The following is a 24,824-nucleotide window of genomic DNA, read 5'->3' as shown; positions in this document are numbered from 1 at the left end:
GGGTGCTTCACAACCGCTTCACTGTTCTGATGCTATTTCCTCATGCGACTTGATTTTGTCTTTTTTATGTTGTTTGATGATAATCGCATAGTTCACGTTGGAGTTCTAAGAGGGGAAAAGGTTTATATGAGAACATTATGGTTTAAAGTGGTACGGTGGTTGAGTGGTTGTTAAGTTTGGCTTGCAGTTTTGAAATTCAGGGTTGAATCCTTGGTTGTATTTTTGTGTGTAGAGTTTGTATGTTCTGGTAGTTTGTTGGGTACTCTTAAAAAATGTCCATGTTAGGTTGATTGGACCTCAAATTTTCTAAGGTATGGTGTCAAAGTGGCAACACGGGGGCCAAATTTGGCCCGCCGGATCATTTTTTTTGGCCCGGGAAAGTCAATCATGAGTGCTTACTTTCTGTTTTAGGATCAAATTAAAATGAAGAGTATAGATTTATATAAAATTTCATAATTTTCCCCCTTTCAAATCAATAATTGTCATTTTTTAATCATTTTTTCTGTGTTTTTAGTTCAAAAATAATTTAGTAAAATCTAAAAATATATTTAAAAAAGCTAAAATAAACATTGTTTTACATCTATTAAAAAAAACTGAATATTCAGGGCTTTTAATCCAGTTCTTTGAATCATACTTCAAAAAACAGATCAATAAATATATTTAATATATTTAATATAAAAACCTGATCGTCTAATAATAATCCCATCAAACTCAATCACGTCACATCCTAATTTCTGCACGCAAATTATCGTCCAGTGGTGCGTCGCCGTACTCAAAATATCCGAGACAGAAAAGAAGGGGAGGGTGACGTGAACGAGGCCTGTTTGCTTCACAAAGCATTTAACAACTTCCCCTGGAAATTGAAAAAGGAAATAGTTTTGGGCCGGACTGCAGTAGGGGGCGAATCAAGTCCATATGAGGACCAGATGAAGAGCCAGAACTTGGGTTGACAACAAAAAACCGTGGCGGGTGGTTGGTTGGCCAGAGTCAAAGTCAATGTGTGTGTATGTGTACGTGCGTGTATGTTTGTATGTAAAAAAGTGTGCGCTAGTTTGTGTGTGTGCTTGAGGTTTTGGGGGGACGCTTTGATGTCCTTCATAGGACATGTCCCAACAAGAACAACACGACATGAAAACATAAAGTAGGATTGTTGTGTATTTGTAGACCAAAGTGTGTTTATGAGGGTATTTAGCAAACTTTTTAACATCAAAACCCCACAATTTAATTCTCAGCTCTGTTCTACACTAATGACTTCCATGCAGTGTGTTTTCATGTACGTTTTTGTGTGTACTTGTGTGTATTTGTGTGTATTTGTAGGTTTTTGTGTGTATTTGTGTGTTTGTGTGTTTTTTTGTGTGTTTTTGTGTGTTTTTGTGTGTGTGTACTGTAACAAAACATGCCGACTCCCATTTTCAGAAAAAAAGAGGGACGGACGGACACAATTTTGCCGGCAGATGTTGACCCGCGTCGGAAATTTGGGATTTGGAAGGAATTTGGGTTATTGAGTTGAGATGATGTGATACTGTTGGTTATTGTAAAAAGTTGTAGGAATGGGACTGTTGTTTTAGTTATGTTTATTTTGTTTGTTTTAAGGGGGGATTTGATAAGGGCTATTTGTATGTTTTTATTATTTAATGGAGAAATTTTAGTTAGTAAATTGACTTGACTGTCGGATATGGTTGCTCATTTCTAGTAGATTGACATTAAATACAAGGGAATTTAACTAGCTTGGATGATAGCGTGACACATGTTAGCCGATAGCTTTCAGTTTGAATTGAATTGAATACTTAATATTGTAATATACAAGCATAATAAGCTTCACCAAGTGCACAAATACCAACAAACAAACAGACAAATAACCAAACAATAATAAGAATAAAGCATGAATAAATATTCAATCCAAAAGTAATACATTTACAAGTAAACATGATACAATATAAGTAGTCAACAACATAAATAAGTAGTGAAGTGCACAAATAATAACAACAACAAACAAATGAAGTGATAAATGATAAAATAAATAAAGTAATAAATAAATAAGTTGTCAACATAGATAAGTTGCTAACTTAGATAAGTCGTTAACGTAGATAAGTTGTCAACCGTCACCATAGATTAGTCGCAACATAGATAAGCCATAACATAGATAAGTCATAACATAGATAAGTCATAACATAGATAAGTCGTCAACGTAGATAAGTCTTCAATCGTCAACATAGATATGTCGCAGCATAGATAAGTAATAACATAGATAAGTTGTCAACATAGATAAGTCGGCAATGTAGATAAGTTGGCATCATAGATAAGTCATCAATCGTCAACATAGAGAAGTCGCCAATGTAGTCCTCAACGTAGATAAGTCATCAACATAGATAAGTCGTCAATCATCAACATAGATAAGTCGTCAATCGTCAACATAGATAAGTCATCAACATAGATAAGTCGTCAATCGTCAACATAGATAAGTCAGCATCATAGATAAGTCATCAACATAGATAAGTCATCAACATAGATAAGTCATCAACATAGATAAGTCATCAACATAGATAAGTCACAACATAGTTAAGTCGCAACATAGATAAGTCGTCAACGTAGATAAGTAATCAACATAGATTAGTCGTCAATTGTCAACATAAATAAGTCGTCAATATAATTAAATGCGTCCTATACGTGTAAAAATACAGTATAGTTTGAAGTTAATGTTTTTTTTTTTGGAGCGCAGGATCAGAAACAGGGTCATAACTGAAGGGCTGACTGTAACCATTCACTATCGCAGCCTTCGTGGAAACGATTCCAACTGTCAGAACTTGAAAGTGACCTACCCCAGGTGTGTTCCTCGACGTTGGCAATCAGTCACGCGGCCATGCCCAAACCCCCTCACGCTTTTGGCTTTATAAAAAATACAGAGAGACCGCCGGGAAGCGGGCCAGGCCAGGAGGCCCCGACGCGTGACTCCCCGGTTTTCAGTTTGGTCCGGTTTGGGATCAGTTCGCTTTTGGCTGGCAGACTGGCGATCAGAGCATGACTAACGCACGTGTTGTGACATTTGCTGGTATTTGCATATTCATTTTTGACATTAAGAATTCCTTTGCCGCCGCCCGCAGGTGTTTTCCGCGCTAAGGATCCGCTTTCCTGCCGTTAAGTGAACTCGAGCCGACAGTGGGTGATGATAGCCCATCTGAAACGGGAGTGGGGGGCAAACAGGGGGGTTTCGGGGGTGCCGGCAGCCTACTTTTGACTCACTCCGGCTTTAATCGGCTACGACTGCGTTGGCGTGCCGTGGAGAGTCGAACGCTCGCCCTGAGCTTAGCGCGAGGGTCCAATGGAAGCGGAAAGTCTGCCACACGCGCGGCCCTCGATGTCCAATTCCAGTGGACTGGGAGGGTCGGGTGGTGCCGTGTATGGATTGGGAGTGTATTGGTGTCAATGGAGAGTGAGTTAAAAGAATGATGAGTAGGTAGAAATAGGGGGTCATAGGTCAAAATTCTTGTAAAAGGCCTTTTAAAATGTTTGCGGAATTTGTGAGAGAAAGAGAGCCCCCAAGTGTTTAGGGTTGGGACTACATGTGACTATGGAATGATGTAATCATTATAACGTAGTACACGTTGAATAGAAGTGTTTAAGTATAGGTTGACGTGTAAGCCAGTTTATTGTGGAAAATGTAACTTTTTGGCACAAAAATCTGTACAAAGTATATGTATATTTTTAAAAAGGTGTATATATGTGAGTGTATGTTTGTATATATATGTATATTTGTATATATGTATGTTTATATATATATATTTTTATGTGTATATATATATATATATATATATATATATATATGTATGTGTATGTGTGTTTGTGTATGTATATATATATATATATCTCTCTCTCTCTCTCTCTCTCTCTCTCTCTCTCTCTCTCTCTCTCTCTCTCTCTCTCTCTCTCTCTATATATATATATATATATATATATATATATATATATATATATATATATATATATATATATATATATATATATATATATATATATATATATATATGTACACATACATATATGTACACATACATATATGTACACATACATACATACATATATATACACATACATACATACATATATATACACATACATACACATACATACATCCATTTATGAGTACATATACAGGCATACATATATATACATAGATATATAGATATATACATATACATAGACATACACTTATCGTTTTTTTTTTTTTTTTGCGCAGACGCTAGAACTGGACCACAACCCAAAGCAGGTGTGGAATTCCAGGCCCAGTCGGGGTTAAAAGGGGGTCAACGTAAAAGGTCAAAAGGTCCCCCAGGTACCCCCACATTACTTGTGGCTTTTGTCATGCAGGCGCAAGCGGGCAGGGCTCCCGAAATGCAGACGGCATGCCAGGTTAAGTGACGGGTGTGGCCGGGTCGCAAAGATCAACATCTCTCTTTTTAATTACACGCCGCCATTTTGCAGCTTTACCTGTGCGCGCAAGGGAGAAAAGGGGGAGGAGCTTCCGGCCTTTTCACACAATGGCATTCCGATAATAACCCGACACGCACAGCTTTTGACGTGAAGAACAAAAACAACAACAAAAAGAGACGAATAGAATAAGTGGGAAGGACTAATTAGATCACTATCAAAATAAAAGAATAGTGATTACAAAATAAAGTTATGTGATGTCGTCATATGATGAGGAAAATTAATATTATCAGAAAAGTTAGTGATTAAAGATGTAATGTATGTTGTAATATGGAAATTTAAGGACAATTTTGAGGGAAAAAGTAACAATTATATTATTTTTTTACTTTGCGTAGCCTTCATACTTCAAATAACCATTCATCAACTATAAGTCATTGTTAATATTCATAATTAATGACATGTCCTCTCATCTTTTGACTGTATTTGCCCCAAGACAATATTTTTTGGAGCGAGATAGCGTCACCCCCGCGGCTCTTTAATTTTTCTATTTTTTGTCAGATTGCTTCAGGTGCCTACAAACAAAGCCTGGCTGCCATTTTTAACTCGTGTATTACAAATTGGAACAATAGCGAACATATATGACTAATAAAATAACTAGGCACACTGTTTATTTTGCTGCCGGCTGTCACAGTCCGTATCCGAACTTTGTTAAGAAGTACTTTATATACAGTCGTAGCTCTACTTACAAAATCAATTGGTTCCAATACTTTTTTCGTAACTTGAAATTTACGTAAGTAGAAGTGTACTTTATATGTCAATTCTGTAATTTCAACTTCACACAACTACCAACTAAACCCTTTAAAATTGGTCAAAGTATCCCAAATTTGTATGAAAAATGTGAGAAAACACTCAAAAATGAGAAAAAAATTATAAGAAAATGTTTTATTAATGTCTTAAAATAAATAAACATGAAAATGTGCCCTTATCTGCAGAAATATCTTCCTACATGGCCATTATAGATGTAATACCCCGTGTTTGCCTGCTAGATGGCAGTAATAGCCCGTTCTAGGAGCGCTGAAAGTCGTACATTTTGTAGTGCATTTTAGACTTTTACGTGTGCTCTGTTTTTGTGTGTGAAAATATGTCTTGTTGCATTTGTAGTTTTAATCGCTTAATAAGGGGAATTCAAAGTAAAATAATGGATGAAGACTTCTTTTGGTGGATTGCATAATTTTTTCTCATCTTCAGTCACTCGTTTGCATATAAAAATGTTGTAACCTGAAACGTTTGTACCTAGATGCATTTGTAAGTAGAGGTATGACTTTTTTAAAGTAATTGGTCGACAAATAGTCGAGAAATTGGTAAAAAAAACAATATAGAGGACTTAAAAAGCCAAAGTTTTTTGTTGATAAGTCAGAAAACTTTTTTGAACCAATTCTTGGTGCAAAATTCGAAACTTTTCTGTCAAATTAAGTTTTATATCCCCAAATTATTTGATTTATTTTAGTTTTATGAACTATGTATTGATCAAATTAATGATTTAATTAGTTAGTTTGACAATTCCAAGAATTCCAAAATGCTGCAAATCCTCATTTGAAGCTCTTCCGCTTTTAGCCGGCTAGCGAATGAATACTCTTATTTAGCTTTTGTTTACCATAAACATGGCAAAAGGGCATCACACAAGGAAAAGCCCTCAGGCTGAAAAAGTTAACAAAGAATGAGAAAGGGGAGAAAAAAATGGCTTCCAACATCTCTTAAGTCCAAATGAAACGATGCAGTGCACACAGAGGACACGTCACGTTAGTGTTTAGCTTGTAAATTATGTTATGCATGTCACGTTAGCCAGGAATTAACTTTGTGATTGGCTATAAGTTAAATCTTATGTTTCTTGTCAAGTCTTTTCATAAAAGTGGAATTTTGATGAGTTTGACGTCGTAAAAAATATGAAAATTATGTTTGGAATTTAACATTTATGTAACATTTAAGTTCAAATTCTAATGTTTATCTTTTTGATGCTAAATTTATATTTAGTGTTAAACATAAAATACATAATTTATGAATTTGGATGGGTCAAAAACTACTGAAAATAGAATTTTTAATTGATTTTTTTCGTGTTTTTTATTTATTTAACATAATATTGTGAAATGTACTTTTTAAACTATAAATTCAGGCATCAAACGGTTTGAATTCAATGTTTTTTTAATTTGTAAAAACATGTCAAGCATGCAAAATATCATAATATATTAATTAAAAAATACTTTAATTTTAAAAATTCATTTAAAATGCTCTGTATAGTTTAAAATCTCCTTAAAAGTCCAAAAATGTGTTTTCTAAACATTGCTTGGATAATAATTGTGACAAAATATTGCTTTTATTGCAGTAAACTGACGTCCAATCATACTACTAGGCGACCAATCCATTTGAAATTGTTGTCAGTGGGAAAAAATAGTTTAGAAAAACACAAAAACAAAGCAAAAATAAGAGATGGAAATGAAATGATGAAAAAGATCCAGGCCAGGTCCCCCGGGGTCGCTGGGGGGCCTTGAGGGGCCCTCAGGGAGCCTTCTACAGTGACATTCATCAACGGGGGGTCACATTCTTCTTCCTGAAGAATGGAGATGCTCATAACATTCCAACAAGTCCCGACCAGACTGCTTTCCAATGAAGGAAAAGGATTTTTACTATCTTGCGTACTCCCAATGCTAATATAATGCTGTCATTATGGAGATTAGGAGAAACTGCATGTGAAGTACTTTTAGCATTATTAATATAGAACAAAAAAATTCAGATGTAAAATACTGGATGGAATTCAATGGTTTTTATTGTCATTATACAAGTATGGAATTTAAAGCGTCACTACAAGGTGCACAAATAATAACAACAAAAAAATCAATCAATAATAATAATGAATAATACATAAATAGGTAATGGATTTAGATTTAATTAACGTCAAAATTTGGTTTCAATGTACACTCTTTTGGCTAATATGACATATTTGTGTATATATTTGTAAATATATATGTTTATGTGTATATATATGTGTATATATATATGTATATATGTGTATATATGTATGAGTATGTGTATATATATGTATATATATGTGTAAATATGTATTTATGTACATATTTGTATATATGTGTATATATATGTATATATATGTGTAAATATGTATGTATGTACATATTTGTATATATGTGTGTATATATATTTATATATATATGTGTGTATATATGTATGTATGTACGTATTTGTATGTGTATCTATATATTTATATATGTATGTATATATATGTAAGTATATATATATGTATATATATGTGTATGTATATGTATATATACATGTGTATATATGTTTGTATGTATATATATAGAGATACATTTATGCATTTATTTTTATAGCGGCCCGGTGGTCAAGTGGTTTGTGCGTCGGCCTCGCAGTTCTGAGCTCAAGGGTTTAATTCCATTTCAGTCCCTACTGTGATGAGTTTGTATATTCTCCTTAGGCTTGAGTGGGTTTCCTCTGGGTACTCTAGTTTCCTCCCACATCCTCAAAACATTCATGCTAGGCTAATTATATGCTAAATTGTCCTTCCCTATGATTGACATTGGTTGTTATTCTCCCCGTGCCCACCGATTGGCCGGTCAGTCTCCCCCGCCTGTTACCCGTAGTTAGCTCCAGCACCCCCTGGCACTCCTGTGAGGCTAAGCGGTTGAGAAAATGAATGAATAAATGGCATATTTTTCTGACTGTCTATACAATGTGGCGAGTGCAAACTTGCCCATCCTCTAATAGGCTAATTATTAAGACATAATTGCGCTCGCATACTTTTGAAACATCTCGCTGAAATCTTTTGTGACTTTTTCACCTGACAAATTGACGTTTCTGGAGAAGACGAGTCACCAGACCGCCCATGTGAACCACAGATCCCGTCACAAATCAAAGCCTTCTTTTTTTCACCTCTTTGACAAGGTCATTGCTTTGCCTCCGAGGCAGTAACGAGCAACCCTGCCACCGTTGCCGCCGTCGTCGTCGGGCGGATCGCCGGCGCAGGTGAGAATGCGGCCATTAGCTCATTGTTCATTTGTTTACGACTGCCGCATTATAAATCTGGTGAAGGTTTGACAGAACTCATCAACGGGTGACAAAAAAAGTTGGATACTTGGGATACTCGTGGGAAACTGGTTCCTTAACATGGTTGAGACTTTTTACAGTAATCCCTCAAATATCGCAGTTTCACGACATTCTGCGAAATTTCTTTATTTTTGTTAATACATTTCCGAGAGGAAAAAAGTATTTTTTTTTAGGTGATCAGAAATTAAGAGCAAGCATAGGTTATAGTAATGTTTAAAAAATGGAGGACAACTGGGTAAATAGGCATTTATTAGCGTAACACTTTTTCAGGTGACTAGCATTAAAACATATACTATTTTTAAGTAAATTACATTATTTAAAAATAATTTATGCCTTTTAAAGTTGCCCTCATCTCAGGCAGGCTTACTGAATTGGTTAAATTAGTTGGATTGGATTAAAATAATATTAATTAGATGGTTTAATCAGCCAAAAAATATTGACTAACTTATATATACACTTGAAAATTTCGTAAGTAGAAGTGTACTTTATATGTAAATTCTCTAATTATTTTTTAAATCAAATTAATTTTTGTAATTTCATAAAAATGTGAAAACGTCATTATGTAAATGACGACTTCATTCATTTCCTCAACTGCTTATCCTCACAAGGGTTAGATAAGGGCTCCGGCACCCCCCACGACCCTTGTGTGGTTAAGCGGTTCTGAAAAAAAAAGAATGAAAACAGTCTGACCAAAAAAAAAAACGAGAAAATACCAACTCCACTCAGTGAGGACTTATCTGGGATCAAACCCACGACCCCAAAACTGCGAGGCCGAGGCGCAAACCACTAGACCTACGTTTCCCCCAAAGCATTCTTTCTTCTTCTAAAGGAATATCTAGATTTAATATATTATCGGTATCACAGCCCAATATTTTTACAGTATCATAAAAATATAAAGTGGTTGAGAAGTTTGTGTTAATATCTCAGGCCGATGACGTTTGAAAGGAAAGTTCTTATTATTCAGATGATTATTTTTTTGTAAATGTCCTATCAGCGCAGTGACACGATTAGACAACGAGCCGGAGCGACGAGCGCGTTTGACTTGACGCTGATGAGTCTGGCGGCGCATCACTGCGGGCCAGCTTTCAAATGTCACTCCCACTTGAATCGCCAGCGTGATTCATGACTCCGCCACGCATGATACGGAGCCCCACACAAATGTCAAAGACGACGCCGTCTTCGCGGAAGCGCCGGCCGGACTTTTGTCGCCAACCTTACAGAATGGGTTATGCAATCCAAAAAAATTAAACTGATTTTTAAGGACATATTTATATATACGTACATATGTATATGTATATGTTTATATATGGATATGTATATGTTTATATATGTATATGTATATGTTTATATATGTACATATGTATATGTTTATATGTACATATGAATATGTATATATATGTACATATGAATATGTATATATATTTATGTATATACATATTTATATATGTATATACACATACATATGTATATATGTATGTACATATGTATACATGTATGTACATATGTATATATGTATTTATGTATATACACATGTATTTATGTATATACACATGTATTTATGTATATATACATGTATTTATGTATATACACATGTATATATGTTTTTACACATGTATATATGTATATACACATGTATATATGTATATACAGATGTATATATGTATATACACATGTATATATGTATATACACATGTATAGATGTATATACACATGTATATATGTATATACACATGTATTTATGTATATACACATGTATTTATGTATATACACATGTATTTATGTATATACACATGTATTTATGTATATACAAATGTATTTATGTATATACACATGTATATATGTATATACACATGTATATATGTATATACACATGTATATATGTATATATGTGTATACATATGTATATACATATGTATATTTATGTATGTATATGTATATTTATGTATGTATATGTATATTTATGTATGTATATGTATATTTATGAATGTACATGTATATTTATGTATATACATGTATATTTATGTATATACATGTATATTTATGTATATACATGAATATACATATATACTCACTTAAAGTAACAATAGTAATAATAATAATAATAATAATAAAAAGGCATTTGTTGACCTATCAGTTTAACTCCAGCCCTAAAAAAAACATAACAGGCTTTGTTGACATAAAAATCACCACAGCTACTTCTACTATTACTGGTGGTCAAAATATGCACAGTAAAAAATGATAAAAACATGTAATATTTGTAGCCTCCTTATAAAAACCTCATCCGATCATTTTAATCCCCAACTCCGATAAAAATAAACAACATTATTCATTTAAAGAGCCACAAATACTGCAAGAAATGAATAGCAAATTTGCTGGGGTGTCCCTCAGGGCTCAACCTAAAATCCCCTTGTCATTCATCACATTGAATTCTACTCTCATATTACGAGCATTTACCTTGACTTTCACTGCATTTTTCAACGCCACCACGTCCTCTTGTCATTTGCGACTTGGTTAGCCAAGTGAAACTTGGTGGCTTTTTGCTCTCAAGGGCACAACATTAACGTCTAATTCAAATGAGCCTCCCACCAGATAATTAGAAGGCAACGTTTGCAGACAAGCTTGTCTTTTTCCATCACCATGACGTGTTTATTCCCGCCATGCACATTGTCTAAAGGCATCACCAGCGTTTGCGTGTGGCGTCCATTTTTATAGCACCAAATCTTTATTTACACTCATTAACGGACAGTGTTAACGTGACACTTGTAACCTTCGTAGCACATATTTCTGTCATAATATCGCCATTGACACTTTTGTTGTTGTTGTTGTATTGCTTTAAAAAGATGGAGTTTTTGACTTTATGGGATTTTAACCTTTGAATGGAAAGGTCATTGGATTTTTGTGGTTTAATTTTATTTGGGGAATTTGATCTATTTAGTGAAGGATAAAATGGAAATTGATGTTTTTGATGAAATTGGTTGGCTGGATTTAGTTTTTTGTTAAATAGACAAAATTAACTCGTTTTCACTTGTTTTTATATTTTTATGTAGTCATATAGTATATATTTTTGGAATGAATACAAATGTTTACAAAAAGAAAATTGAAAGCATAATTATCAAGTTTTTGTGGAATTCCTTATTTTTAAAAATAATTTTGAACAAATTAATTAATTTTTAAATGAATAAAAACAAAAATACAGTATGAATTATAATATATATATATATTTAAGTCCTTATTCAATTAAAAAAACATAAACAAATGTATTAACCTTTTAAATAAATATAGATTAATTGCACTATAAATTATAATAAAATTTTTTTTTAATTCCTTATCTAAATTTAAAAAAAACATAAACAAATGTATTAAAATTTTTAAATGAATATTGAATATTTGCACTATAATTTATAACATAAATATATTTTAAATTCCTTATCTAAATAAAAAAATAACTATGAACAAATATATAAACAGTTTAAATGAATAGATAACAATTGCAGTTTTATATTCTTGTGAGACAGTTCGGTGGACAAGTGGTTATCATGTTGGCCCAACGGTTGTGGGGTCGAGGGTCTGATCCCAGGTAGATTTTTTTTCCGGATTACTATGATTTTTCTCCCACTTTCTAAAAACATGCTAAGCTAGCTGGTTGATCGCTCTAAATTAGCCCTGCCTGGTGCCTATAGTTAGCTGGGATAGGCTCTAGCACCCCCTGAACCTTGTGAAGAGAAGCCATTTGAAATATGAATGATTTTTTTTGATTATTATTTTTTATTTTATTGTTTTTACTATTAAGAATGACATTTTTCCTTTTATGTTATGTGTTTTAGTTGTTGTTTTTTGACTCCGAGCTAATGATTGCGCTCAGGTTAGCCTTTTCCAAAGGGGGAGGAGTTAATTAAAGGTGTGAGAGTGCAGCTGTCAGCTGGATGACAAGAAGCCGCAACGCACTTTTGGCCGTTTGACTGCTCGGAAGGCAAAATTGCTCGTTAATGCGGACGCAAACTTGACGAGGAGGTGCTTCGACTTGTTTTCAAGATTGCTTACCAGGAGGACTTGCCGTCTTTACAATCGGCTTGTTTTACGGGTTAAGGGGTGACGGGTTTTGTGTTAGGTAGGGTAGGAAGGTTGGGAGGCAGGTAGGGAGGGGCGCCATCTTCCTTTTTTTTTTTTTAAAGCAGCATACCTGTCAAGGCGAGGCTGGAGGTCATCCTACAAAATCATGACGTCAGCCCAAATCAATTTCACAAAATAGAAAGGATTTTATTGTCAAACATGATATTGAGAAAATCCTAATCAACATTATAGTACATGGCAACCTGGCCCCAAGACTACTTTAAAGATGCTCTAAGCCTCAATTTGTTGATTTTCTTTTAAATAGCGTATTTTCCGCTCCATCTACTTATAATGCATAACTCAACACTCTACTACTACTACTACTACTACTACTACTACTACTACTACTACTGTTACTACTACTACTACTACTACTACTACTACTACTACTACTACTACAACTGTTGCTACTACTACTACTACAACTGTTGCTACTACTGTTACTACTACTACTACTACAACTGTTGCTACTACTACATCTATAACTGTTGCTACTACTACTATTACTACAACTGTTGCTACTACTACTAATACTACAACTGTTGCTGCTACTACTACTAAACTACAACTGTTGCTACTACTACTACTACTACTACAACTGTTTCTACTACTACTACTACTACAACTGTTTCTACTACTACTACTACTACAACTGTTTCTACTACTACTACTACTACAACTGTTGCTACTACTATTACAACTGTTGCAACTACTAATACAACTGTTGCTAATACTACTAGTGTTACTACTACTGTTACTACTTCTGTTACTACTACTATTATTGTTACTGTTACTACTACTATTATTGTTACTGTTACTACTACTACTGCTACTACTACTACTACTGCTACTACTACTACTGCTACTACTACTGCTACTACTACTACTACTGCTACTGCTACTACTACTGCTACTACTACTGCTACTACTGGTATTGCTGCTTCTACTATTACAACTGCTGAAACTACTACTAATACTTCTATTAGTAGTAATACAGCTCCAGTGGATCTCCAACATATCGATCAATATCCCCCCATTACTAGTACTACTACAGCTTTCTCTAGTGTATTTATAACACTCCTACTGCTCCCACGTCCACTACCACTACCACCACAGTTTTATCTAGTGGATGTACTATAACACAATCCCCTATTACTACCATCAGAAGTGCCACTACATACTACTACTGCATCTCATAGTCCGATGCGCCTTATAGATGAAACAATTTTTAAGGCCTTTTAAAATAAGTGCATTGTCTATCCTTGACTTTTAAACAGAAATTCTTTTGGTCTAAGTTTCCAACTTTTTGTTTTAGGTGGCTCTTGAACAACGACCATTCCACGTCACCGACCGAATCCTATCCCCACTGTTGACATCCCTTGCACCTACTACCATGTAAGTCACTTTCTCTTCCATTTTTAGCTAAAAAAACAAAATATAATGTAGTGAAGCCGCCATATTTGAAGGATTACTATTTCATTAATATGACTTTATATAATTTGACTGCATTCGTGTACACTTTTTGTGTATCTGGGCTCAAAAAAAGGCTCAGGAAACAAAGTAATTTGGATTTTATCTTCCAACAACCCCCCCATATAAGCGTAGACCCCCGAGGCCGTCTTCCACTCGCCGCTTTAGTATGAAAATCCGGACTATGCGCGCCTAATAAATCTTCCCCCTTTACAAACGACGCCCCAGCCAGGTGATTCACGAGCCGGCTGTCAGCTCAAATTGCCGGTGTGAATCTCTGGCAAGGCATGAGTCGTCCCACCGCCGCGTTCTGGCCTAAGGGCGATGTGGGCGGGGCCAAAGACAGGGGTCGAAGTCAAAGGTGCCAACCGTCATCACCTGTAGTCCAAGAAAATGGCGTGGATGGGTTACAATAAGAAAAAAAAAACTAAATATGGATTTTGAAAGAAAGTGTAAGGTTTTTTTTGTGTTTTTTGATTGACAGCTCAGCGAATCAGCTCGACTAAAATGGTAGTTTGCGTGGGAAGTCATTTGAGACCTGTCAGAGATTTGTCAAAAAGTTAATTAGAAGGCAAATTGACATAAAAAAGGGATAGTTTGGAATTGGGTGCTTTTGGGTGGGACGTTTTTTTGATGATTCAGTAAAAAAAAATTGAAAGTTTGTGAGGAAAGGGAAAGAATAGTTGATAAAAGTTTTTGAAATGACAATTAAGTAAGGAAATGGACCTAAGAAGACCAAAATGAATCTCAAAATTGGAAATTTTTGTTTTAATTTCTGTTCTTGGATGCGTTTTGGTTGGATTTTTTTTTTGATTATCCAGTAAAAAATAGGCAGTCTGTGAGAAAATTGGATTGCCATTGTCAACTAAAGGGAAGGAATATTTGACAAACGTTTTTAAAAAATGATAATTATGTCTGAAAATAGCCCAAAATGACCAAAATGAATCTTAAAATCATAAATATTTATTTTTGGCCGCTTTTTGGTTGGACATTTTTTTTCTGATCATCCAGTAAAACATAGGCACTTTATGTGAAAGTGTCAAGTTAAGGGAAGAAATACTTGACACAAGTTTTAAAAGTGATAATGATGTCTAAAAATAGCCCAAAATGACCAAAAAAACCTCAAAATCAAAAATATTTATTTAAATTTTGTTTTTGTTACCATAAAAAAGTTTGTTCTTAAAATACACTAATTCTACCTGATATTATATTGTATTTTTTGCAGTATAGATCAGGATTATTTTAACTATTTCCCTGCCATTGACATTTATAGACAAAAAAAATCATTTCAATAGAAAAATAAATCATTAAAAACAGAAAAATACATTTTTTTGCAGAATTTTAATCCTCTGCAAATCCCAACCTCTTTATTATTCATAAAATTTCACATTTCAACATCATAAACCACAAACCCAAACTCTTAACACACAAAAAACACGCATTTAATCTCACTCCGCCAAAAACAAACAAAAAAATTACCCTAAAAACCAAAAACAAAATCCTCATTCCTTATTGTTATGAACAAAATAAACCCATATTGACTCACAATATCCAACAAACCAGAAAAAAACTTCCATGAAACTCTCATCGTGACAGTTTTTTTCAATAAAAAAAAATCTCTTCCTGAACAACAAGCTTTAGTGAAATTAACCAAAACTTTGATGACGCAAAAAAACAAACCCTGTCGGCTTTCATTGTTAAATCCGCCATTTTCCCCTCATATTGTTCCAATTTGCGTTTGTCCTGAAGGTTGAGGACCACATATACAACAAAAAACATTTCCACTACTCCATTTGCGCGCATCTCTTTGACCTCAAAGACCCCCTCGGGGCGGGGTTTTGGTTGAGTGGGGGGGTTCCTGCGGTCGGCTTTCTCAGAGACTTTCCGGAACAAATGACAGAGTGGAGCACATCGAGTAATGGAGACGTTTTTTTTTTTGTGAGGACGACCACCGGAGCGTCACGCGAGAAATTCAAAGACGCCGCTCGCCATTTTACGTGAAATTTTGAGCTATTTTCTTGTCAATTGCGACCGTTTATGAGATTTTTTGGCCTAAAAATGACAAAACAACAAAAGTTTTATGTTAGAGTTACGTGGATGTCCACGATATGGTGTCAAAGTGGCAGCCCGGGGGCCAGATTTGGGCCCGGGTTTCAGTTTTTCTCCGTTAATTTAGTTTTGATAGTTTTTGGTTAAAATTGTACAGGTTAGACAGCAATAGATGTCAAATTATTTTGAGGCAATTCCTTCCTGTTGCTTAAAATAGAATAAAAAAAACTATAAATAAAAAACTTTAGACCAAAAAGTGAAAGTTTCTGCGTTAGTAGTCAAAATAAATTGTAAGAATATCCCTAAAAAATTTGAATTTCAATATTAAACGACAAAAACAAACAAAAAAATAGATACTTCATACACTAACATAGTATTTTTTATTTTATTTTTATATTTTTTAAAGCATTACCTCTCTTAACACAATTGACAAAAATAGGCGACAAATTATACGGCATCTCATCATATTTCTGCTATGAAATGAAATGTTTGTCCCAAAATATATATTTTTAAAGTGGAAGGGTTGGCAGCGAATGGCCATTTGTCCTGTTGCCGGGTAAAATAGATTGATCATCTATCTATTGGTCGATAGCAGCCAATGAATAAAAAAATAGGGAGAAAAAAAAAAATTCCTCAATTAGAGTAGTGTTTTATTTACATTAACAAATCTTAGTATTACAACACTTTTTCTTTCCCCTGAATGCATCATTCATCCACAAATGATATGAAGATTCAATACTGTTTTATACGTTGATTAGTAGTGGGTGATTTATTGTTGGGTCTCCCATAGCGATTACAGATGATGAGAAATGAAAATAAAAGTGCTTTTTGCACGGATTCTTTCAATTCATGGTAGATACTAACATCTAGTGGCCATTTGTGCAATTGTTACCAAGGAATATGATGACAAGCCAGAACAAACATAAAAAAAATGGAGGATCTATAATTGGACCCGCCAGATGGCAGCATTGTCCCAATTGTGACATCACAACCAGAATCAAACATTCCGAGCTGCTTTTTATTTATTTATTTTTAGCAGGTGTAACCTGAGAAAAGCTTTTTTTTACTCAAGCAAAACTCACCATTCAAACAAATTGGACGTCTATTGCAGTAAATGGCATCCCATAATTTCAAGCTACTATGGTGCGGGAATTAGGGAAAACAACAACAACAGAATTAATTTAATTTTATTTAATTTGGCATTTAAAACATGAATTTGTGAACCGGTGCATAAAGTGGATACCATTTCGGCCTCGCAGTTCTGGGGTCTTGGGTTCGAATCCGTTATATGTTCTCCCTTGGCTTGTGTGGGTTTTCTTCGGGTACTCTAGTTTCCTCCCACATTATAAATTCCATTCATGCTAAGCTAATTATACGCTAAATCGTCCTTTGCTATGATTCTGATTGGTTGTTTGTCTCCTTGTGCCATTTGATTGGCTGCCCATCCATTCAGGGTGGCTCCGGCACCCCCTGCGACCCTTGTGAGGCTAAACCGGTCGAAAAAATGAATGAAAAAATGATTTTAGAGCTCCGATTTTGTTGTTTACAACCCTAATTTAAGTCAAAGAGCAGATGGAGTCATCAAGACTTCCTTTTAAACAAGTCGGCGGCTTTTCCGCGGGTCTAAAAAAGCCAAATAAATGGAAATTTAGTTATCCGCCATTCCATCTTTCTTCTCGCCAGCCGGCTGTTCTCATTCGGTTGGGGAATGAACCCCATTTAGCGCTAGATTTAGCAATCCGGGCCCCGATAGGCCGATGGAAAAAGCCCCGGCGAGCGGAAAATATATGGGTGCGTTTTTTTACGATGCCCCTCGTGCAATTTTATGACCTCTCTGTAGTCATTTATTTCCCATGCAACACCGCTAAATAGGTTCTTTTTTTTTTTTTGCTCATTGTAAAGGGAAGCTTTGCGAGAGGCAAGCGTCCGGTGAGAGTCGTGTTCCCGTTCCCGCAAAACCAATCATTCGGGGGTGAAAAACGGCACCCGTCGTTTTTCCCGGATAGAGAACACTTGTCTTGCTTATTTGGGATTTTTAACACGGGAGTTTTGCATATCTGGCGGGTTGCAAAGTAGACACCCGCGTTTTAAGAGATGTTTCTTGGCTTTGTGATGATTTTACGGTAGATTAAATTGAAAAAAATATTGGATTTTAAATGGAGGGGGCGGGGCCTCGATAAAGTATTTTATTCAGATGAATTTTTTTTTTTGTGTGACATGAATTTCAAATTTAAAATTGAATTGAATGCTTTTATTGTCATTATACAAGTCTAATGATAATACTTAAATTGTTAAGTCAATTATTTTTTATCTTTAAAAATTAATTATAAGTAAATGATATGTAAATGATAAGTGATAAGTTAATTATGAATAATATATAAGTAAATTATATGTAAATGATAAGTGATAAGTTAATGATAAATACTATATAAGTAAATTATATGTAAATGATAAGTGATAAGTTAATGATAAATACTACATAAGTGAATTATATGTAAATGATATGTGAATTATATGTAGAATATATGTAGATATGTAAATTATATGTAAATTATATGTAAATGATATGTGAATTATATGTAGATTATATGTAGATGATATGTAAATGATAAGTAAATAATATGTGAATTATATGTAGACTATATGTAGATGATATGTAATTTATATGTAAATGCTATGTGAATTATGTGTAGATTATATGTAGATATGTAAATGAAAAGTAGATAAGTAGATAAGTAGATGATAAGTAGATGATAAGTAGATGATAAGTAGATGATAAGTAGATGATAAGTAGATGATAAGTAGATGATAAGTAGATGATAAGTAGATGATAAGTAGATGATAAGTAGATGATAAGTAGATGATAAGTAGATGATAAGTAGATGATAAGTAGATGATAAGTAGATGATAAGTAGATGATAAGTAGATGATAAGTAGATGATAAGTAGATAAGTAGATGATAAGTAGATAAGTAGATAAGTAGATAAGTAGATAAGTAGATAAGTAGATAAGTAGATAAGTAGATAAGTAGATAAGTAGATAAGTAGATAAGTAGATAAGTAGATAAGTAGATAAGTAGATAAGTAGATAAGTAGATAAGTAGATAAGTAGATAAGTAGATAAGTAGATAAGTAGATAAGTAGATAAGTAGATAAGTAGATAAGTAGATAAGTAGATAAGTAGATAAGTAGATAAGTAGATAAGTAGATAAGTAGATAAGTAGATAAGTAGATAAGTAGATAAGTAGATAAGTAGATAAGTAGATAAGTAGATAAGTAGATAAGTAGATAAGTAGATAAGTAGATAAGTAGATAAGTAGATAAGTAGATAAGTAGATAAGTAGATAAGTAGATAAGTAGATAAGTAGATAAGTAGATAAGTAGATAAGTAGATAAGTAGATAAGTAGATAAGTAGATAAGTAGATAAGTAGATAAGTAGATAAGTAGATAAGTAGATAAGTAGATAAGTAGATAAGTAGATAAGTAGATTAGTAGATTAGTAGATTAGTAGATTAGTAGATTAGTAGATTAGTAGATTAGTAGATTAGTAGATTAGTAGATTAGTAGATTAGTAGATTAGTAGATTAGTAGATTAGTAGATTAGTAGATTAGTAGATTAGTAGATGCTAAGTAGATGCTAAGTAAATGCTAAGTAAATGCTAAGTAAATGCTAAGTAAATGCTAAGTAGATGCTAAGTAGATGCTAAGTAGATGCTAAGTAGATGCTAAGTAGATGCTAAGTAGATGCTAAGTAGATGCTAAGTAGATGCTAAGTAGATGCTAAGTAGATGCTAAGTAGATGCTAAGTAGATGCTAAGTAGATGCTAAGTAGATGCTAAGTAGATGCTAAGCAGATGATAAGTAAATGATCAAAAAATAAGTAGGCCCAATAATGAGTAGTCAACTAAGTGGTCACATAAAAAAATAGGTAGCAAAAGTCACTAAAGTGGTTAGCAGCCACAATAATGGAAAAAAACACGATTAAAGTCAAATATCGCAGAGTATTTGCGCAAGGAGGGCAGATAACGGATGCCAAGACTTCTTCCGGCGGAGGCCCCCCCATTGGGAGATGCATGTGTTCCGACTCAAATTAGCATACGGGATGGAAGCAATAGAGCCAATCGCGCCTTATTTGGATAGCCGTGAGCGCTAATTGACCGAGCTGGGCTCACCAACGTCCACGTCGCCAGAGCCAAATAGAACATCTTTAGTCCGAGATATCCAGGCCTCGGGCTCGATGGAGACGGAGGAGGAGGTGGAGGTGGACAAGTAGCTCACTCCCGAGATTCGGGGATGGAAGGGAGGGCCGGCAGCCGCTTTTCTGACAGCGCGCCAGCGTGTGGGCGGCTTCCGTCAACACCGGGAAAATAATGAGTTGGAAAAAGACACCGGAACCACGGCTAACAAGGGGAGAGGCAAATGCGGGAGGTCGGGCAGACAATTTCATTCATCGTCAGGGACTATTTATTTCTCTATTTATTTTTTATTTATTTTTTATTTATTTTTTTCCTCTGCTGATGATGAATTTCCGACTAACTTAGTTTTGGGAAAGGACCGTTAAAATGTCATTTTGTACCGTAAAACAGGAATTGGAATATGCTAAGCTAACGGTTTATTTGTTTTTATTTTGTCGGAAAATTAACATTTTTGAGGCGGCCATGTTTTTTTTGTTAAACAAGATTTTGCTGGGAAATTCTTTCAAAAAATACTCAAATTATTTCAAAAATACCCAAATTCTTTCAAAAAATACTCCAATTCTTTCAAAAAATACTCAAATTCTGTCAAAAAATACTCTAAAGGCATTCCTCAGGGCTCCATCTTAGAACCCAGTTGGTTTTAAACTAGCATGATTGTCTTAGGAAGCCATTTTCTTGACCTTTTTGACCCCAAATTGAACTGATATGGATAGCACGAGGCGTCCAATACATTTTGAAAGGGAGTTATTATAATAATAATAAAATAAATACACCGTCCAAAACGTAATCATTATAGACCTTTTAGAAGTTTTTCGAATAGTTTTTAATTAAAATGAGATGTAATGTAACTCAAGACTTTAAAGTGAATAAAAATGGAAAAAGTCAGTAATTTATTATTATTTCTAAAAAATGTCACACAATAAATTAACCAATAATCAAATCATATGTTCAAAAAATATATAAATAGTTACCAAAATAGTGATTTATATTGACTTAAAACATTTTGCAACAATAAATAAACCATCTCATCTCATTTTCGGAACCATTTTAACCTCGCTAGGGTCTCTGGGGGTGCTGAAGCCTAACTTTGGGCCACCCAAAATTGTTTTCAGCCAATCCCAGGGCACTATGAGACATACAAACAATCATAGCTAGGAGCAATTTAGTATTAGCCAACTAGCCTAGCATGCATGTATTTGAAATACGGGAAGAAACCTGGAGTACCCGCAGAAATCCCACACATACCCAGCCCAAAACATGCAACCTCCACACAGGTATACCAACCTGGATTTGAACCCAAATCCCCCACTATAACCCCAACCCGCTAACCACTCAACCACCCTACTTTAAAACATGTAACAAAATAAATAAATACATCATTAAAAAATATTAAAAATACATTTTAATTGAGAATATTAAATGTTTTCCTCGTTTTGGTTGATTCTCCAACCCTCCCACTCAAATCAAATTGGACATCCAGCCCCGCCCAATAGCCGGAAAACACCCAAAGTAGCTTAGCGACGACTTTGCGTCCCGGCGTGTAGGACACGGCGGCGTCCATCCTTCTCGCCCAAGCGCTAATTGATAACCTTGGCATGTCTCCTCAGCCGCTGACTGATCGGCGTAATGGTGGGGATGATTATTAGCCCGATCCCTCGCTTCTTCCGTCCTCCGCCACGCTATTCATCACATCAACACTTAATTGGATTGCTAATTGATGTGTAGAAAGCCATGTAATTGCACTAAAAGGCACTTTCTAGGGGGGGCGCCGGCGAACACGCCAGCTGTCGGCGTGTCCGGCCGCGTCCAACCGCGGAACGGCTGTGCGACCGCTCGAAACTTACGAGGCGTTTATTAACCCACGTAAAATGTGACGCTACTTCGATACGGAAGAAAGCGCCGACTAAGTACTCTATTTTTGTGTGTGTTCGGGTCGGAATGCTAAATGTGGGCTAAATGGTAGGCTAATTAAATGGTGTTAGCATGGTTAGCATGAAGGCTAACTGGGAAGAACTACAAATAAAGGAATCTTAGTTTTCGATTCAGATTGGGAATTATTAGGTTTTTTAAATTATTTTCTTTGATCATTGAATTGTAAGATTATTTTTATAAAAAATATTAAAATAAATAAAAAAAATCCAATTTTTTTTAGTTATGAAGGTTGCAAAGAATTAAAAAAATATGTATATTTTATATAAATAAACGTATCGTATTTTCTCACGTATAAGCCGTATTTGTTGCTCAGAAAAATGAGTATCGGCTTATATGCGCATAAATTAGACTTGACATGTACAATACTGCAAGAATATATGGTCATTTATTTCAAAATAGAGAAAATATTAACAGGTAAAACGCAAAAAAAAAATTTTGGGAATATTTTAGAACATTTTTAGGGGTGCGGCTTATACGTGGTGCGACTTATATGTGAGAAATTGTAAAATTCAACAATTTTAAAGCATTTTTAAGAGTATGCCTTATACGTGGAGGCTCCTAACATGCGAGAAAATACATAAATTGTATATTTTTATAGCAATATTTGTCGGTAGTCCATCAATAACTTTTTGTTACAACAAAAAACAAACCTTCGACCTCAAAACTGTGAGTCTGACCCGCTAACCACTCCCCCACAAGGCCATTCTGTTCATTATTATTAAAAAATAAAGATTCATATTTATTTACAATGTTTAAGCCATGATGTCAAGCTGAAATATTGTTATCGATTTGATACCTTTGGCCTTAATTTAGTTTAATAAAGAAGAAAGAAAGCAAATTCTTCAAATAACATTGACTCACTCACTGAACATGTTGTTTTTTTTGTTTGTTTTTGTACGCAAGTTTGTGTCTTTAACAAACAGCTCATCTGTCTTCATTCCCGCCGTTTACTAAGCCAGTGCGTTTAAATGCGGCGGTGGCGGCGGTGGCGGCGTGGCGCCCGAATAAACACGGTCGATGAGCCACGTAATGGACCGCAATGAGGCGCCACTTGGGCTATTTCAGAAGGAACCCCAACCTAGTACTACAACTTCACCCTAACAAGTATATACTTTGCGCATACAAGCTTCTACTTCATGTAAACACACTAGTACTTTATATGAGTGAGTTTATACTTTTTGCATACAAGCTACTACTTTGTGTAAAGAAACTAGTACTTCAAAAGAATGAGTTTTTACTTCATATCAGTACTTTATGTGAACAAGGTTATACTTTTTGCATAGAAGTTACTACTTTGTTTAAAGAAACTAGTACTTCAAAAGAATGAGTTTTTACTTCATATCAGTACTTTATGTGAACAAATTTATACTTTTTGCATAGAAGTTACTACTTTGTTTAAAGAAACTAGTACTTAAAAAGAATGAGTTTTTACTTCATATCATGAGCCACTACTTTGTGTAAAAAGCTAGTACTTCAAAAGAACCAGTTTATACTTTGTTTCATACGAGCCACTACTTTGTGTAAACAAACTAGTACTTCAAATGAACAAGTTTATACTTTTTGCATATGAGCTACTACTTTGTGTACCCCGAGTAGTACTTTACCTGAACGAATATATACTTGGGCAATATGAGATACTACTTTGTGCAAAGAAACTAGTACTTCAAATGAACAAGGTTATACTTTTTGCATATGAGCTACTACTTTGTGTACACAGAATAGTACTCTACCTGAATGAAATACTACTTTGTGCAAAGAAACTAGTACTTCACGTGAGCAAGTTTGTACTTTGTGCGCACCAGCTACTACTTTGTGTACATGAACTAGTACTTTACGTGAATGAGTTTATACTTTTGCATACAATCTACTACTTTGTGTAAACAAACTAGTACTTCATATGAACAAATTTATACTTTGTGGAAACAAGCTACTACTGTGAAAACAAACTAGTACTTCAAATGAACGAGTTTATACTTTGCGCACACGAGCTACTACTTTGTGTAAACAAACTAGTACTTCACGTGAACAAGTTTATACTTCATGCATACAAGCTACTACTTCATGTAAACAAACTAGTTTGTAACGTGTTTATAGTTCATGCAACACAAACCACTACTTCGTGTACATAAACTAGTATTTCACATGAACGAGTTTATACTTTGTGCATAAGAGCTAATACTTGTAAACACAGTAGTACTTCATGTGAACAAGTTTATACTCTGAGCATAAGATCTACTACTTATAAACACACTAGTACTTCATGTAAACAAGTTAATACTTTTAGCATCAGAGCTACTACTTATAAACACACTAGTACTTCATGTGAACAAGTTAGTACTTTTAGCATAAGAGCTACTACTTGTAAACACACTAGTACTTCATGTGAACAAATTAATACTTTTACCATCAGAGCTACTACTTATAAACACACTAGTACTTCATGTGAACAAGTTAGTACTTTTAGCATAAGAGCTACTACTTGTAAACACACTAGTACTTCATGTGAAC

At 34.6% G+C, this 24,824-nt stretch overlaps 1 long non-coding RNA gene across 1 annotated transcript in view; it reads left to right on the top strand.

Annotated features, from left to right (window-relative positions):
• The window catches only part of LOC144202811 (uncharacterized), a 48,690-nt gene that overhangs the window by 17,306 nt on the left and 6,560 nt on the right, over positions 1-24,824 (top strand). The window contains exon 3 of the long non-coding RNA XR_013327562.1: positions 13,985-14,064. This is a non-coding gene — a long non-coding RNA (uncharacterized LOC144202811). The remainder of the gene's footprint in view (positions 1-13,984; positions 14,065-24,824) is intronic.

Source organism: Stigmatopora nigra, chromosome 10 (assembly GCF_051989575.1).
Source record: "Stigmatopora nigra isolate UIUO_SnigA chromosome 10, RoL_Snig_1.1, whole genome shotgun sequence".
Classification (NCBI taxonomy): Eukaryota; Metazoa; Chordata; class Actinopteri; order Syngnathiformes; family Syngnathidae; genus Stigmatopora; species Stigmatopora nigra.
This window is presented reverse-complemented; position numbering and strand designations above follow the sequence as displayed.